The sequence below is a fragment of the Somniosus microcephalus genome, chromosome 16 (genome assembly GCF_052327205.1).
Source record: "Somniosus microcephalus isolate GS21.2 chromosome 16, FLI_Smic_1.0, whole genome shotgun sequence".
NCBI classification, from domain to species: Eukaryota; Metazoa; Chordata; class Chondrichthyes; order Squaliformes; family Somniosidae; genus Somniosus; species Somniosus microcephalus.
This window is the reverse complement of record NC_141002.1, coordinates 15,313,767-15,333,766: the sequence shown is the minus strand read 5'-3', so window position 1 is coordinate 15,333,766 and position 20,000 is coordinate 15,313,767. Positions and strand designations below refer to the sequence as shown.

Below are 20,000 nucleotides of genomic sequence, written 5' to 3'. Positions count from 1 at the left end.
AACGGCTATAACACTGTCTCACACGGTCTGTAACACTGACTCACACGGACTGTAACACTGTCTCACACGGACTGTAACACTGTCTCACACGGACTGTAACACTGTGTCACATCGACTGTAATTCTGTCTCACACGGACTGTAAGACTGTCTCACACGGATTGTAACAGTGTCTCACATGGACTGTAACACTGTCACACACGGACTGTAACACTGTCTCACACGGACTGTAACACTATCTCACAGGACTGTAACACTGTCTCACATGCTGTAACACATCGACTGGAACACTGTCTCACAAAGACTGTAACACTGTCTCACACGGACTGTAACACTGTCTCACACGGATTGTAATACTGTCTCACATGGACAGTAACACTGTCTCACACGGACTGTAACACTATCTCACAGGACTGTAACACTGTCTCAGACATGCTGTAACAAATCGACTGTAACACTGTCTCACAAAGACTGTAACACTGTCTCACACGGACTGTAACACTGTCTCACATCGACTGTAATTCTGTCTCACACGGACTGTAAGACTGTCTCACACGGATTGTAACACTGTCTCACATGGACTGTAACACTGTCACACACGGACTGTAACACTGTCTCACACGGACTGTAACACTATCTCACAGGACTGTAACACTGTCTCACATGCTGTAACACATCGACTGGAACACTGTCTCACAAAGACTGTAACACTGTCTCACACGGACTGTAACACTGTCTCACACGGATTGTAATACTGTCTCACATGGACTGTAACACTGTCACACACAGACTGTAACACTGTCTCACACGGACTGTAACACTATCTCACAGGACTGTAACACTGTCTCAGACATGCTGTAACAAATCGACTGGAACACTGTCTCACAAAGACTGTAACACTGTCTCACACGTACTGCAACACATCGCCTGTAACACTGTTTCACAGACTGTAACACATGGACTGTAACACTGTCTCACACGGATTGTTACACTGTCTCACATGGACTGTACCACTGTCACACACAGACTGTAACACTGTCACACACGGACTGTAACACTGACTCACACGGACTGTAACACTGTCTCACACGGACTGTAACACTGTCTCACACGGACTGTAACACTGTCTCACATCGACTGTAATTCTGTCTCACACGGACTGTAAGACTGTCTCACACGGATTGTAACACTGTCTCACATGGACTGTAACACCGTCACACACGGACTGTAACACTGTCTCACACGGACTGTAACACTATCTCACAGGACTGTAACACTGTCTCAGACATGCTGTAACACATCGACTGGAGCACTGTCTCACAAAGACTGTAACACTGTCTCACACGTACTGCAACACATCGCCTGTAACACTGTTTCACAGACTGTAACACATGGACTGTGACACTGTCTCACACAGATTGTAACATTGTCTCACATGGACTGTACCACTGTCACACACAGACTGTAACACTGTCACACACGGACTGTAACACTGACTCACACGGACTGTAACACTGTCTCACACGGACTGTAACACTGTCTCACACGGACTGTAACACTGTCTCACATCGACTGTAATTCTGTCTCACACGGACTGTAAGACTGTCTCACACGGATTGTAACACTGTCTCACATGGACTGTAACACTGTCACACACGGACTGTAACACTGTCTCACACGGACTGTAACACTATCTCACAGGACTGTAACACTGTCTCACACATGCTGTAACACATCGACTGGAACACTGTCTCACAAAGACTGTAACACTGTCTCACACGGACTGTAACACTGTCTCACACGGATTGTAACACTGTCTCACATGGACTGTAACACTGTCACACACGGACTGTAACACTATCTCACAGGACTGTAACACTGTCTCAGACATGCTGTAACACATCGACTGGAACACTGTCTCACAAAGACTGTAACACTGTCTCACACGTACTGTAACACATCGCCTGTAACACTGTTTCACAGACTGTAACACACGGACTGTAACACTGTCTCGCAGGGATGTAATACTGTCTCACACAGACTAACACGTCGACTGTAACACTGTCTCACACAGACTAACTCACGGACGGTAACACTGTCTGACAAGGACAGTAACACTGTCTCAGACGGATTGTAACTGTCACACACGGTCTGTAAAACTGCCTCACAGAGATTGCAACAGACGGACTGTAACAGTGTCTCACACAGACAGTAACACTGACTCACAAGGACAGTAACACATCGACTGTAACACTGTCTCACTTCGAATGTAACACTGTCTGACACAGACTATAATTCTGTCTCACATGGACTGTAACGCTGCCTCACACGGACTGTAACTCTCACACGGACTGTAAAACTGTCTCACAAGGACAGTAACACTGTCTCACACGGACTGTAACACTGTCAGACACGGACTGTAACACTGCCTCACACAGACTGTAACAGTCGGACTGTAACACTGTCTCACCCAGACTGTAACTATGTTTCACACGGACTGTAACACTGTCTCACACGGATTGTAATTCTGTCTCACACGGACTGTAACGCTGTCTCACATGGACTGTAACACTATCTCGCAGGACTGTAATACTGTAACACACGGACTGTAACACTGTCTCATACGGACTGTAACACTGTCTCACTTCGACTAACTATGTTTCACGCGGACTGTAACACTGTCTCACAAGGACAGTAACACTGTCTCACATGGACTGTAACACTGTCTCACACAGACTGCAACAGACGGACTGTAACACTGTCCTACACGGACAGTAACTCTGTTTCACACGGACTGTAACACTGTCTCACTTCGACTGTAACTCTGCTTCACAAGGACAGTAACACTGTCTCACATGGACAGTAACTCTGTCTCACATGGACTGTAACTCTTTCTCACACGGAAGGTAACTCTGTCTCACATGGACTGTAACTCTGTTTCATATGGACTGTAACTCTGTCTCACATGGACTGTAACTCTGTCTCACACGGACTGTAACACTGTCCAACACGGACTGTAACTCTGTCTCACACGGACTGTAACACTGTCTCACACGGACTGCAAAACTGTTTCACACAGACTGTAACATTATTTCACACACATTAACACTCTCTCACACGGAGTGTAACACTATCTCATGTGGACTGTAATGCTGTCTCACAGACTGTAACACATCGACTGTAACACTGTCTCACAAAGACTGTAACACATGGAATGTAACACTATCTCACACGGATTGTAACACTAACTCACAGGACTGTAACACTGTCTCACACATGCTGTAACACATTGACTGTAACACTGTCTCACATGGACTGCAACACATCGACTGTAACACTGTCTCACACAGGCTGTAACGCACGAACTGTAACACTCTCTAACACGGACTGTAACACTGTCTCACATGGACTGTAACACACACACTGTAACACTGTCTCACACAGACTGTAAAACTGCCTGACAAAGACTGTAACACACGGACTGTAACACTGTCTCACAAAGACTGTAACACATGGACTGTAACAGATCGACTGTAACGCTGTCTGACAAGGACTGCAACACACGGACTGTAACACTGTCTCACATGGACTGTACCACTGTCTCACACGGACTGTAACACCGTCACACACGGACTGTAACACTGTCACACACCGACTGCAACAGCCGGACTGTAACACTGTCTCACACAGACAGCAACTCTGTCTCACATGGACTGTAATTCTGTCTCACACGGACTGTAACACTCTCTCACAAGGACAGTAACACGGTCTCAGACGGATTGTAACTGTCACACACGGTCTGTAAAACTGCCTCACAGAGATTGCAACAGACGGACTGTAACAGTGTCTCACACAGACAGTAACACTGACTCACAAGGACAGTAACACATCGACTGTAACACTGTCTCACTTCGAATGTAACACTGTCTGACACAGACTATAATTCTGTCTCACACGGACTGTAACAATGTCTCACACGGACTGTAACACTGCCTCACACGGACTGTAACTCTCTCACACGGACTGTAAAACTGTCTCACAAGGACAGTAACACTGTCTCACACGGACTGTAACACTGTCAGACACGGACTGTAACAGTTCCTCACACAGACTGTAACAGTCGGACTGTAACACTGTCTCACACGGACTGTAACTATGTTTCACACGGACTGTAACACTGTCTCACACGGATTGTAATTCTGTCTCACACGGTCTGTAACGCTGTCTCACATGGACTGTAACACTATCTCGCAGGACTGTAATACTGTAACACACGACTGTAACACTGTCTCATACGGACTGTAACACTGTCTCACTTCAACTGTAACTATGTTTCACGCGGACTGTAACACTGTCTCACACGGACTGTAATTCTGTCTCACACGGACTGTAACACTGTCTCACAAGGACAGTAACACTGTCTCACATGGACTGTAACACTGTCACACACGGACTGTAACACTGTCTCACACAGACTGCAACAGACGGACTGTAACACTGTCCTTCACGGACAGTAACTCTGTCTCACACGGACTGTAACACTGTCTCACTTCGACTGTAACTCTGCTTCACAAGGACAGTAGCACTGTCTCACATGGACAGTAACTCTGTCTCACATGGACTGTAACTCTTTCTCACACGGAAGGTAACTCTGTCTCACATGGACTGTAACTCTGTTTCACATGGACTGTAACTCTGTCTCACACGGACTGTAACACTGTCTCACACGGACTGTAAAACTGTCTCACAAGGACAGTAACACTGTCTCACACGGACTGTCACACTGTCTCACACGGACTGTAACTCTGTCTCACACGGACTGTAAAACTGTCTCACAAGGACAGTAACACTGTCTCACACGGACTGTAACACTGTCACACACGGACTGTAAAACTGTCTCACAAGGACAGTAATACTGTCACACACGGACTGTAACACTTTCACACACGGACTGTAACACTGCCTCACACAGACTGCAACAGGCGGACTGTAGCACTGTCTCACACGGACAGCTACTCTGTCTCACACGGACTGTAATTTTATCTCACATGGACTGTAACACTGTCTCACACGGATTGTAACACTGTCTCACACGGACTGTAACACTGTCTCACACGGACTATAACACTGTCTCACACGGACTGTAACACTATCTCGCAGGACAGTAACACTGCCTCACACAGACGGACTATAACACTGTCTCACAAGGACAGTAACACTGCCTCACACAGACTGCAACAGACGGACTGTAACTCTGTTTCATACGGATTGTAACACTGTCTCACACGGACTGTAACACTGTCTCACACGGACTGTAACACTGTCTTACACGGACTGTAACACTATCTCGCAGGACAGTAACACTGCCTCACACAGACTGCAACAGACGGAATGTAACACTGTCTCACACGGACTGTAATTCTGTCTCACACGGACTGTAACACTGTCTCACAAGGACAGCAACACTGTCTCACACGGAGTGCAACACTGTCACAGACGGACTGTAACACTGCCTCACACAGACTGCAAGACGGAATGTAACACTGTCTCACACGGACTGTAACACTGCCTCACACAGACTGTAACACTGTCTCACACAGACTGTAACATTGTCTCACACGGACTGTAATTCTGTCTCACACGGACTGTAACACTGTCTCACAAGGGCAGTAACACTGCCTCACACAGACTGCAACAGACGGACTGTGACACTGTCACACACGGACTGTAACACTGCCTCACACAGGCTGTATCACATCGACTGTAACACTGTCTCACACGGACTGAAACACATCGACTGTAACACTGTCTCACACAGACTGTAACACACGGACTGTAACACTGTCTCACACGGACTGTAACGCTCTCTCACACAGACTGTAACACTGTCACACCGATTGTAACACTGCCTCACACAGACTGCAACAGACGGACTGTAACTGTCTCACACAGACTTTAACACACGGACTGAAACAGTCTCACACGGACTGTAACTGTCTCACACAAACTGTAACACTGTCTCACACAGACTGTAACACTGTTTCACACTGACTGTAACCCTGTCTCACATGGACTGTAATACTGTCTTACACAGACACTGTAGCACTGTCTCACACAGACTGTAACAGTCTCACATGGACTGTAACACTGTCTCACACAGACTGTAACAGTGTCTCACATAGACTGTAACACATAGACTGCAACACTGTGTCACACGACATATAACACTGTCTCACAGAGACTGTAACTCTGTCTCACACGGAGTGTAACATGTCGACTGTAACACTGTCTCACACAGACCGTAACTCTGTCTCACACGGACTGTAACACTGTCTCACACGGACTGCAAAACTGTCTCTCACAGACTGTAATACTGTCTCTCATGGACTGAAACACATCGATTGTAACACTGTCTCACACAGACTGTAACGAACGGACTGTAACACTGTCTCACCCGGACTGTAACACTGTCTCACACGGACTGTAACACTGTCACAAACGGACTGTAATCTGTCTCACACAGACGGTAACACATGGACTGTAACACTGTCTCACACGGATTGTAACACTGCCTCACACAGACTGTAACACTGTATCACACGGAATGTAAAATTGTCTCACACGGACTGTAGCTCTGTCTCACATGGACAGTAACACAGTCTCACACTGGCTGTAAAACTGTCTCACACAGACTGTAACACTGTCTCACACAGATTGTAACAGTGTCTCACATGGACTGTAACACATAGGGCTAGATTTTCAGTATAGACAGTTTTGGGGCGCTAAGCTTAGCGCCCGCCCGAAGTTATCGCCCGCCCCAAAGTAGCGCCCCGTTGCCGGAAATTCAGTGGCTTCGCCCTAAGAGGTTGGTGGAGCGCTAAAAGAGGCGTTCCACTAGTATCTTTAGGCACTAAGCCGGCGGTGGAGAGCGCAACCCGAGCTCGGGCGCAGCGCACGGCAGACACTCTGGTGCCAGTGAGCTCTTAAAGGGGAAGGGTGCATGTATTTTTTTCAAATGCAAAGTCTGGGGAGAAACAACGAGGAGGAGGGGGGAGGAGGAGGAGGAGGAGGAGGAGGAGGAGGAGGAGGAATGATTGGTGCCCGGAAACATAAATAGACCGTTCAGAACAACACACAGCTTACTTCCACACAACACATGCAGAGTGCCTTTTGTACGAGTGCCCTTTAATTTGCGCTCCCCAGGGTGTGTTGCGTTCCATTTTACAAACGCTCTGGACGCCAGGCGCACAATGGGGCGGTCCGACTGAAGTTTGGATTCGGGGCGGCCAAAGGGCGTTGCACGAGGATGTGACGTCATTTTCTGCGCGCGCATCCGGGCGGCCGCTAAACTTTGCGCCGGCACTAACGGGCAACTTAATTTGGGGCGGGGCGCAAACTGCGCTGCGCCCAGGCGCTACACGCATAGCGCCCGAAAATCACTTCTCTTAAGGCGCTAACTGCTGGCGCAAGCAACTGAAAATCTAGCCCATAGACTGTAACACTGTGTCACTCAACCTATAAAACTGCCTTACACAGACTGTAATTCTGTCTCACACGGACTGCAAAACTGTTTCACACAGACTGTAACATTATTTCACACACATTAACACTCTCTCACACGGAGTGTAACACTATCTCATGTGGACTGTAACGCTGTCTCACACAGACTGTAACACATCGACTGTAACACTGTCTCACAAAGACTGTAACACATGGAATGTAACACTATCTCACACGGATTGTAACACTAACTCACAGGACTGTAACACTGTGTCACACATGCTGTGACACATCGACTGTAACACTGTCTCACATGGACTGTAACACATCGACTGTAACACTGTCTCACACAGACTGTAACGCACGAACTGTAACACTGTCTCACACGGACTGTAACACTGTCTCAAACGGACTGTAAACTGTCTCACACAGACTGTAACACACGGACTGTAACATTGTCTCACATGGACTGTAACTCTGTCTCACACAGGCTGTAACACTGTCTTACACAGACTGTAATACTATCTCACAGGGCTGTAACACTGTCTCACACAGACTGTAACACCTCAACTGTAACACTGTCTCACGCAGACTGTAACACACGGACGGTAACAATGTCTCACATGGACTGTAACACTGTCTCACGCGGACTGTAACATTGTCTCACACGGACTATAACTGTCTCACACAGATTGTACCATTGCCTTACACCGACGCTAACACTGTCTCGCATGGAGTGTAACTAAGTCTCACACAGAGTGTAACTCTGTCTCAGACGGACTGTAAAACTGTCTCACACAGACTGTAACACATGAACTGTAACACAATCTCACACAGACTGTAACTGTCTCACACAAACTGTAACTCTGTCTCACACGGACTGTAAATCTGTCTCAAACGAACTGTAACTGTCTCACATGGACTGTAACACTGTCTCACACAGACTGTAACACTGTTTCACACTGAGTGTAACACAGTCTCACACGGACTGTAACACTGTCTCACACAGACTGTAACTGTCTCACACAGATTGTAACATTGTCTTACACCGACGCTAACACTGTCTCACACGGACTGTAACTAAGTCTCACACAGAGTGTAACACTGTCTCAGACGGATTGTAACACTGTCTCATACGGACTGTAACACTGTCTCACACAGACTGTAACACTGTTTCACACGGACTGTAACCCTGTCTCATACAGACACTGTAACACTGTCTCACAGACTGTAACACAGTCTCACACGGACTGTAACACTGTTTCACACAGACTGTAACAGTGTCTCACACGGACTGTAACACTTAGACTGCAACACTGTGTCACACGACCTATAACACTGTCTCAAACAGACTGTAACTCTGTCTCACACGGACACTGTAACACTGTCTCACATAGACTGTTACACAGTCTCACACGGATGTAACACTGTCTCACACGGACTGTAACACTGTCTCACACAGACTGTAACACTATCTCACACGGACTGTAACATGTCGGCTGTAACACTGTCTCACACAGACTGTAACAGTGTCTCACACGGACTGTAACCCTTAGACTGCAACACTGTGTCACACGACCTATAACACTGTCTCAAACAGACTGTAACTCTGTCTCACACGGACACTGTAACACTGTCTCACATAGACTGTTACACAGTCTCACACAGATGTAACACTGTCTCACACGGACTGTAACACTGTCTCACACAGACTGTAACAGTATCTCACACGGACTGTAACATGTCGACTGTAACACTGTCTCACACAGACTGTAACACACGGACTGTAACACTGTCTCACACGGGCTGTAACTGTCTCACACGGACTGTAACATAGACTGTAACACTGTGTCACTCGACCTATAACACTGTCTCACACAGACTGTAAAACTATCTCACACGGACTGTAACATGTCGACTGTAACACTGTCTCACACAGACTGTAACACACGGACTGTAACACTGTTTCACACAGACTGTAACACTGTCTCACACTGACTGTAACACCATCTCACACAGACTGTAACAATGTCTCACACAGACTGTAAACTGTCTCACACGGACTGTAACTCTGTCTCACACGGACTGTAACTCTGTCCAACACGGACTGTAACTCTGTCCAACACAGACTGCAACACTGTCTCACACAGACTAACACTCTCTCACACGGAGTGCAACACTATCTCACGTGGACTGTAACTCTGTCTCACACAGACTGTAACACATCGACTGTAACACTGTCTCACAAAGACTGTAACACCATCTCACAGGTCTGTAACACTGTCTCACACATGCTGTAACACATCGACGGTAACACTGTCTCACACAGACTGTAACACTGTCTCACACGGACTGTAACACTGTCTCACACAGACTGTAACACTGTCTCACACGGACTGTAACACTGTCTCACACATGCTGTAACACATCGACTAGAACACTGTCTCACACAGACTGTAACACATCGACTGTAACACTGTCTCACAGACTGTAACGCACGGACTGTAACACTGTCTCACACGGACTGTAACACTGTCTTACACTGACTGTAACACCGTCTCACACAGATTGTAACACTGTATTACACGGACTGTAACACTGCCTCACACAGACTGTAACACTGTCTCACACAGACTGTAACACTGTCTCACACAGACTGTAAACTGTCTCACACGGACTGTAACTCTGTCTCCCATGGACAGTAATTCTGTCTCACACGGACTGTAACTCTGTCCAACACGGACTGTAACACTGTCTCACACAGACTAACACTCTCTCACACGGAGTGTAACACTATCTCACGTGGACTGTAACTCTGTCTCACACAGACTGTAACACATCGACTGTAACACTGTCTCACAAAGACTGTAACACATGGACTGTAACACTATCTCACACGGACTGTAACACCATCTCACAGGTCTGTAACACTGTCTCACACATGCTGTAACACATCGACGGTAACACTGTTTCACACAGACTGTAACACTGTCTCACACGGACTGTAACACTGTCTCACACAGACTGTAACACTGTCTCACACAGACTGTAAAACTGTCTCACACGGACTGTAACACTGTCTCACACATGCTGTAACACATCGACTAGAACACTGTCTCACACAGACTGTAACACTGTCTCGCATGGACTGTAACACATCGACTGTAACACTATCTCACACAGACTGTAACGCACGGACTGTAACACTGTCTCACACGGGCTGTAAACTGTCTCACACAGACTGTAACACACGGACAGTAAGACTGTATCACACGGACTGTAACTGTCTCACACAGACTGTAACACTGTCTTACACAGACTGTAACACTATCTCACAGGGCTGTAACACTGTCTCAAGCAGACTGTAACATGTCGACTGTAACACTGTCTCACATAGACTGTAACACACGGACTGTAACACAGTCTCACATGGACTGTAAAACTATCTCACAGGACTGTAACGCTGCCTCACACAGACTGTAACACCTCAACTGTAACACTGTCTCACGCAGACTGTATCACACGGACTGTAACACTGTCTCACATGGACTGTAACACTGTCTCACACGGCCTGTAACACTGTCTCACACGGACTGTAACTGTCTCACACAGATTGTAACACTGCCTTACACCGACACTAACACTGTTTCAGACGGACTGTAACACTGTCTCACACAGACTGTAACACTGTCTCACACAGAAGGTAACTCTGTCTCACATGGACTGTAAAACTGTCTCACACGGACTGTAGCACATGAAATGTAACTCAGTCTCATGCGGACTGCAACAGTCTGGCACAGATTGTAACACGGTCTCACACTGACTGTAAAACAGTCTCACACAGACTGTAACACTGTCTCACACTGACTGTAACACCATCTCACACAGACTGTAATACTGTCTCACACAGACAGTAAACTGTCTCACACGGACTGTAACTCTGTCTCCCATGGACTGTAATTCTGTCTCACACGGACTGTAACTCTGTCCAACACGGACTGTAACTCTGTCCAACACAGACTGCAACACTGTCTCACACAGACTAACACTCTCTCACACGGAGTGTAACACTATCTCACGTGGACTGTAACTCTGTCTCACACAGACTGTAACACATGGATTGTAACACTATCTCACACGGACTGTAACACCATCTCACAGGTCTGTAACACTGTCTCACACATGCTGTAACACATCGACTGTAACACTGTTTCACACAGACTGTAACACTGTCTCACACGGACTGTAACACTGTCTCACACAGACTGTAACACTGTCTCACACGGACTGTAACACTGTCTCACACGGACTGTAACACTGTCTCACACGGACTGTAACACTGTCTCACACGGACTGTTACACTGTCTCACACGGACTGTAAAACAGTCTCACACGGACTGTAACACATCGACTAGAACACTGTCTCACACAGACTGTAACACTGTCTTACACGGACTGTAAACGGTCTCACACAGACTCTAACACACGGACTGTAACACTGTATCACACGTACTGTAACTGTCTCACACAGACTGTAACACTATCTTACACAGACTGTAACACTATCTCACAGGGCTGTAACACTGTCTCACACAGACTGTAACATGTCGACTGTAACACTGTCTCACATAGACTGTAACACACGGACTGTAACACAGTCTCACATGGACTGTAAAACTATCTCACAGGACTGTAACGCTGCCTCACACACAAACTGTAACACTGTCTCACACAGACTTTAAAACTGTCTCACACTGACTGTAACACCGTCTCACACAGACTGTAACACAGTCTCACACTGAATGTAAAACTGTCTCACACAGACTGTAACACTGTCTCATACGGACTGTAACACATCGACTGTAACACTGTCTCACATGGACTGTAAACTGTCTCACACAGACTGTAACACATGGACAGTAACACTGTATCACACGGACAGTAACTGTCTCACACAGACTGTAACACTGTCTAACACAGGCTGTAACACTACCTCACAAGGCTGTAAGACTGTCTCACACAGACTGTAACATGTCGACTGTAACACTGTCTCACATAGACTGTAACACACAGACTGTAACACAGTCTCACATGGACTGTAAAACTATCTCACAGGACTGTAACACTGTCTCACACAGACTGTAACACCTCAACTGTAACACTGTCTCACGCAGACTGTAACATACGGACTGTAACACTGTCTCACATGGACTGTAACACTGTCTGACACGGACTGTAACTCTGTCTCACATGGACTGTAAAACTGTCTCACACGGACTGTAACACATGAACTGTAACTCAGTCTCACGCGGACTATAACATAGTCTTGCACAGATTGGAACACAGTCTGTAACACTGTCTCACAGACTGTAACACATGGACTGTAACACTGTCTCACATGGACTGTAACTCTATCTCACATGGAGAGTAACACAGTTTCACACTGACTGCAACACTGTCTCACACGGATTGCAGCACATGGACTGTAACAGTATCTCACATAGACTGTAACAGTGTCTCACACGGACTGTAACACTGTCTCACACAGACTGTAACATGTCGACTGTAACACTGTCTCACCCAGACTGTAACACTGTTTCACACTGACTGTAACCCTGTCTCACACGGACTGTAACACTGTCTCACACGGACTGTAACACAGTCTCACACGGACTCTAACACTGTCTCACACCAGACTATAACTGTCTCACACAGATTCTAACACTGTCTTACACCGACACTAACACTGTCTCACACGGACTGTAACTAAGTCTCACACAGAGTGTAACTCTGTCTCAGACGGACTGTAACGCTGTCTCACACAGACTTTAACACACGGACTGAAACACAGTCTCACACGGACTGTAACTGTCTCACACGGACTGTAACACGTCGACTGTAACACTGTCTCACACAGACTGTAACACACGGACTGTAACACTGTCTCACACGGACTGTAACATTGTCTCACACTGACTGTAACACCGTCTCACACAGACTGTAACACTGTCTCACACGGACTGTAACACTGTCTCACACGGACTGTAACACTGTCTCACACGGACTGTAACACTGTCTCACACTGACTGTAACATCGTCTCACACAGACTGTAACACTGTCTCACACGGACTGTAACACTGCCTCACACAGACTGTAAACTGTCTCACACGGACTGTAACTCTGCCTCCCATGGACTGTAACACAGTCTCACACTGACTGTAAAATTGTCTCACACAGACTGTAATACTGTCTCACACAGATTGTAACAGTGTCTCACTCGGACTGTAACACATAGACGGTAACACTGTGTCACTCGACCTATAACACTGTCTCACACTGATTGTAACACTGTCTCACACAGACTTTAACACTGTCTCACACGGACTGTAACACTGTCTCACACGGACCGTAAAACTGCTTTACACAGATTGTAATTCTGTCTCACACGGACTGTAACTCTGTCCAACATGGACTGTAACTCTGTCCAACACGGATTGTAACACTGTCTCACATGGACCGTAACACTGTCTCACACAGACTGTAACACTGTCTCGCACAGACTGTAACACTGTCTGACACAGACTAACACTCTCTCACACGGAGTGTAACACTATCTCACGTGGACTGTAACTCTGTCTCACACAGACTGTAACACACAGAGTGTAACACTATCTGACACGGACTGTAACACTATCTCACGGGTCTGTAACACTGTCTCACACAGACTGTAACACATCGACTGTAACACTGTGTCACACAGACTGTAACATTATCTCACACGGACTGCAAAACTGTCTCACACAGACTTTAACACTGTCTCACACAGACTAACACTCTCTCACACAGAGTGTAACCCTATCTCACGTGGACTGTAACTCTGTCTCACACAGACTGTAACACATTGACTGTAACACTGTCTCACAAAGACTAACACATGGACTGTAACTTTGTCTCGCACAGACTGTAACACATCGACTGTAACACTGTCTCACAAAGACTGTCACACATGGACTGTAACACTATCTCACATGGACTGTAACACCATCTCACAGGTCTGTAACACTGTCTCACACATGCTGTAACACATCGACTGTAACACTGTCTCACACAGACCGTAACACTGTCTCACACAGACTTTAACACTGTCTCACACTGACTGTAACACCGTCTCACACAGACTGTAACACTGTCTCACACTGACTGTAAAACTGTCTCACACAGTCTGTAACACTGTCTCACACAGGTTGTAACAGTGTCTCACACAGACTGTAACACATAGACTGTAACACTGTGTCACTCGATCTATAACACTGTCTCACACAGACTTTAACTGTGTCTCACACAGACTGTAACACTGCATTACACAGACTGTAATTCTGTCTCACACGGACTGTAACGCTGTCCAACACGGACTGTAACTCTGTCCAACACGGATTGTAATACTGTCTCACACGGACTGTAACTCTGTCTCACACGGACTGTAACACTGTCTCACACGGACTGCAAAACTGTCTCACGTGGACTGTAACTCTGTCTCACACAGACTGTAACACTGTCTCACAAAGACAGTAACACATGGACTGTAACACTATCGCACATGGACTGTAACACTATCTCACGGGTCTGTAACACTGTCTCACACATGCTGTAACACATCGACTGTAACATAAGAACATAAGAAATAGGAGCAGGAGTAGGCCAATCGGCCCCTCGAGCCTGCTCCGCCATTCAATAAGATCATGGCTGATCTGATCTTAACCGCCAATCTACTATCACAGAACCATCTCCTGAATCTAACAGAATTAGACACACAAAATAGGAGCAGGATCAGGCTACATGGCCCCTGGGCCCGCTCCGCTACCCACAGGGCCATGTCCGATCCGAACCTAGACTCATGTCCAAATTCCTGCCCGCTCCCCGTAACCCTTAATTCCTTTTACTTCTAGGAAACTGTCTATTTCTGTTTTAAATTTATGTAATGATGTAGCTTCTACAGCTTTTTGGGGCAGCATATTCCATGGACCTACCACCCTCTGAGTGAAGTAGTTCCTCCTCATCTCAGTTTTGAAAGAGCAGCCCCTTATTCTAAGACTATGCCTCCTAGTTCTAGTTTCACCCATCATCGGGAACATCCTCCCCGCATCCACCCGATCCAACCCCTTCATAATCTTATATGTTTCAATAAGATCGCCTCTCATTCTTCTGAACTCCAATGAGTAGAGTCCCAATCTACTCAACCTCTCCTCATATGTCCATCCCCTCATCCCCGGGATTAACCGAGTGAACCTTCTTTGTACTGACTCGAGAGCAAGTATGTCTTTTCTTAAGTATGGACACCAAAACTGTATGCAGTATTCCAGGTGCGTTCTCACCAATACCTTGTACAACTGAAGCAATACCTCCCTATTTTTATATTCTATCCCCCTAGCAATGAAAGCCAACATTCCATTGGCCTTCTTAATCACGTGCTGCACCTGCATACTAACCTTTTGAGTTTCATGCACCAGGACCCCCAGATCCCTTTGTACTTCAGTACTTTCCAGTTTCTTGCCATTAAGATAATAACTTGCTCTATGATTTTTCCTGCCAAAGTGCATAACCTCACACTTTCCAGTATTGTATCCTCCTCACTCACTACTTTCCCTCCCATCTTAGTATCATCTGCAAACATTGATATGTTACACTCGGTCCCCTCCTCCAAATCGTTAATATAGATTGTAAAGAGTTGGGGACCCAGCACTGACCCCTACGGAACACCACTAGTTACTGATTGCCAGTCTGAGAATGAGCCATTTATCCCAACTCTCTGCCTTCTGTTAGATAGCCAATCCTCTATCCATGCCAGAATATTACCCACAATCCTGTGATTTTTTTATCACAAGCAATAATCTTTTGTGTGGCACTTTGTCAAATGCCTTTTGGAAGTTTAAATACACTACGTCCACTGGTTCCCCTTTATCCACCCTGTATGTTACTTCCTCAAAGAACTCCAGCAAATTTGTCAAACATGACTTCCCCTTCATAAAACCATGCTGACTTTGTCCTATTAAATTATGTTTATCCAAATGTCCTGTTACTGTCTCCTTAATAATGGACTCCAAAATTTTACCTACCACAGATGTTAGGCTAACCGGTCTATAGTTTACAGCCTTCTGTCTACTGCCCTTTTTAAATAAGGGTGTTACATTAGCAGTTTTCCAGTCTGCCGGGACCTTTGCTGAGTCCAGGGAGTTTTGGAAAATTATTACCAATGCATCCACAATCCCTACCACCACTTCCCTCAAGACCCTAGGATGTAAGCCATCAGGTCCAAGTGATTTATCCGCCTTGAGTCCCATTATTTTACCGAGTACCACTTCCTTAGTGATTTTGATTGTGTTTAGCTCCTCCCCCCCTATAGCCCCCTGTTTGTCCAGTGTTGGGATATTCTTAGTGTCCTCTACTGTAAAGACTGATACAAAATATTCATTCAGTGTTTTTGCTATCTCCATATTTCCCACCATTAATTGTCCGGTCTCATCCTCTAAGGGACCAACATTTACTTTAGCCATCCTTTTTCTTTTTATACAACTATAAAAACTCTTACTATCTGTTTTTATATTTTTCGCTAATTTACTTTCATAATCTATCTTCCCTTTCTTAATCAATCTTTTTGTTATTTTTTGCTGTCTTTTAAAGTTTTCCCAATCCTCTATCCTCCCACTAGATTTGGCTACCTTATATGCCCTTGTTTTTAGTCGAATACTATCCTTAATTTCTTTACTTAGCCACGGATGGCTGTCTTTTCTTTTACACCCTTTTCTTCTCAGTGGAATATATTTTTTTTGGAAGTTGTAAAATAACTCCTTAAATGTACACCACTGATCATGTATCGTCTTACCCTTTAATCTATTTTCCCAATCCACTCTACTCAATTCCGCTCTCATACCTTCATAGTCTCCTTTATTCAAGCTTAGCACGCTTGTTTGAGATCCAACCTTCTCACCCTCTAATTGAATATGGAATTCAACCATGTTATGGTCACTCATTCCAAGGGGATCCTTTACTAGGACATTTTTAATTAATCCTGTCTCGTTACACAGGACCAGATCTAAGGTTGCTTGCCCCCTGGTCGGTTCAGTTACATACTGCTCAAGAAACCCATCCCTAATACACTCAATGAACTCATCCTCAAGGCAGCCCTGCCCAATTTGATTTGTCCAATTAATATGATAGTTAAAATCCCCCATAATTATAGATGTTCCCTTATTACAAGCCTCAACTATTTCCTGATTGATACTCCGTCCAACAGAGTTGCAACTGTTCGGAGGCCTTTCCTTTATTAACATAGCCACCCCACCTCCCCTTCCTTCCTGCCTGTCCTTCCTGATCGTTAAATAACCTGGTATGTTTAATTCCCAGGCATTGTCACCCTGCAGCCATGTTTCTGTAATGGCCACAAGATCATACCCATATGTAGTTATTTGTGCCATTAACTCGTCTATTTTGTTACGAATGCTACGTGCATTCAGATAGAGAACTTTCAAATATGTTTTGTGACACTTAGTTCCTGCTTTTGCCCTTTTTATTACTTTACCTTTTACTCCAAACCTTCTGCCCCTTCCTGACACGCTCTGGTTTTTAATTTCCCCACTGCTACCTAAGTCTATGACCTTCTCTGTTGTCATTTTTATTATTTGCTCTCTAGGAACCTCCCCCCCACGAGTTAGTTTAAAGCCCTCTCTACAGCCCTAGTTATATGATCCGCCAGGACTCTAGTCCCAGCACTGGCCAAGTGAAGCCCGTCCCAAAGGAACAGCTCCCTCCTGCCCCAGTACTGGTGTCAGTGTCCCAGGAAGCAAAACTCATTTCTCCCACACCAGTCTTTGAGCCACGCATTTAACTCTCTCATTTTATTTGTCTCACACAGACTGTAACACTGTCTCACACGGACTGTAATGCACGGACTGTAACACTGTCTCACACGGACTGTAAACTGCCTCACAAGGACTGTAACACACGGACAGTAACACTGCATCACACGGACTGTAACTGTCTCACACAGACTGTAACACTGTCTTACACAGACTGTAACACTATCTCACAGGGCTGTAACACTGTCTCACATAGACTGTAACACACGGACTGTAACAGAGTCTCACATGGACTGTAAAACTATCTCACAGGACTGTAACACTGTCTCACACAGACTGTAACACCTCAACTGTAACACTGTCTCACACGGATTGCAACACATGGACTGTAACAGTATCTCACATAGACTGTAACAGTGTCTCACACAGACTGTAACAGTGTCTCACACGGACTGTAACACTGTCTCACACAGAATGTAACACTGTCTCACACGGACTGTAAAACTGTTTCACACAGATTGTAACAGTGTCTTACACGGACTGTAACACATAGTCTGTAACACTGTGTCACTCGAACTATAACACTGTCTCACGTAGACTGTAACTCTGTCTCAAATGAACTGTAACTGTCTCACACAGACTGTAACACTGTCTCACATGGGCTGTAACACTGTCTCACACAGACTTTAACACACGGACTGAAACACAGTTTCACACGGACTGCAACTGTCTCACACGAACTGTAACACTGTCTCACACGGACTGTACATCTGTCTCAAACGAACTGTAACTGTCTCACATGGACTGTAACATTGTCTCACACAGACTGTAACACTGTTTCAGACTGACTCTAACCCTGTCTCACACGGACTGTAACACTGTCTCACACGGACTGTAACACAGTCTCACACGGACTTTAACTCTCTAAAATGGACTGCAACACATGGACTGTAACACTGTCTCACACGGACACTGTAACACTGCCTCACACAGACAGTCTCACAGTCTCACACGGACTGTAACACTGTCTCACACAGACATTAACACACAGACTGAAACAGTCTCACACGGACTGTAACTGTCTCACACGGACTTTAACTGTCTCAAATGGACTGCAACACATTGACTGTAAGACTGTCTCACACGGACACTGTAGCACTGTCTCACACAGACTGTAACACTGTCTCACACAGACTGTAACAGTGTCTCACATGGACTGTAACACATAGACTGCAACACTGTGTCACACGACATATAACACTGTCTCACACAGTCTGTAACTCTGTCTCACACCGAGTGTAACATGTCGACTGTAACACTGTCTCACACAGACTGTAACACTATCTCACACGGACTGTAACATGTTGACTGTAACACTGTCTCACACAGACTGTAACACTGTCGCACACGGGCTGTGACACTGTCTCACACAGACATTAACACACGGACTGAAACACAGTCTCACATGGACTGTAACTCTATCTCACATGGAGAGTAACACAGTCTCACACTGACTGTAACACTGTCTCACACGGATTGCAACACATGGACTGTAACAGTATCTCACATAGACTGTAACAGTGTCTCACACGGACTGTAACACTGTCTCACACAGAATGTAACACTGTCTCACACGGATTGTAAAACT

At 45.7% G+C, this 20,000-nt stretch overlaps 1 protein-coding gene across 1 annotated transcript in view; it reads right to left on the bottom strand.

Annotated features, from left to right (window-relative positions):
- LOC147105984 (xylosyl- and glucuronyltransferase LARGE1) overlaps positions 1-20,000 on the bottom strand; it is a 1,047,399-nt gene that overhangs the window by 837,572 nt on the left and 189,827 nt on the right. The window lies entirely within an intron of this gene.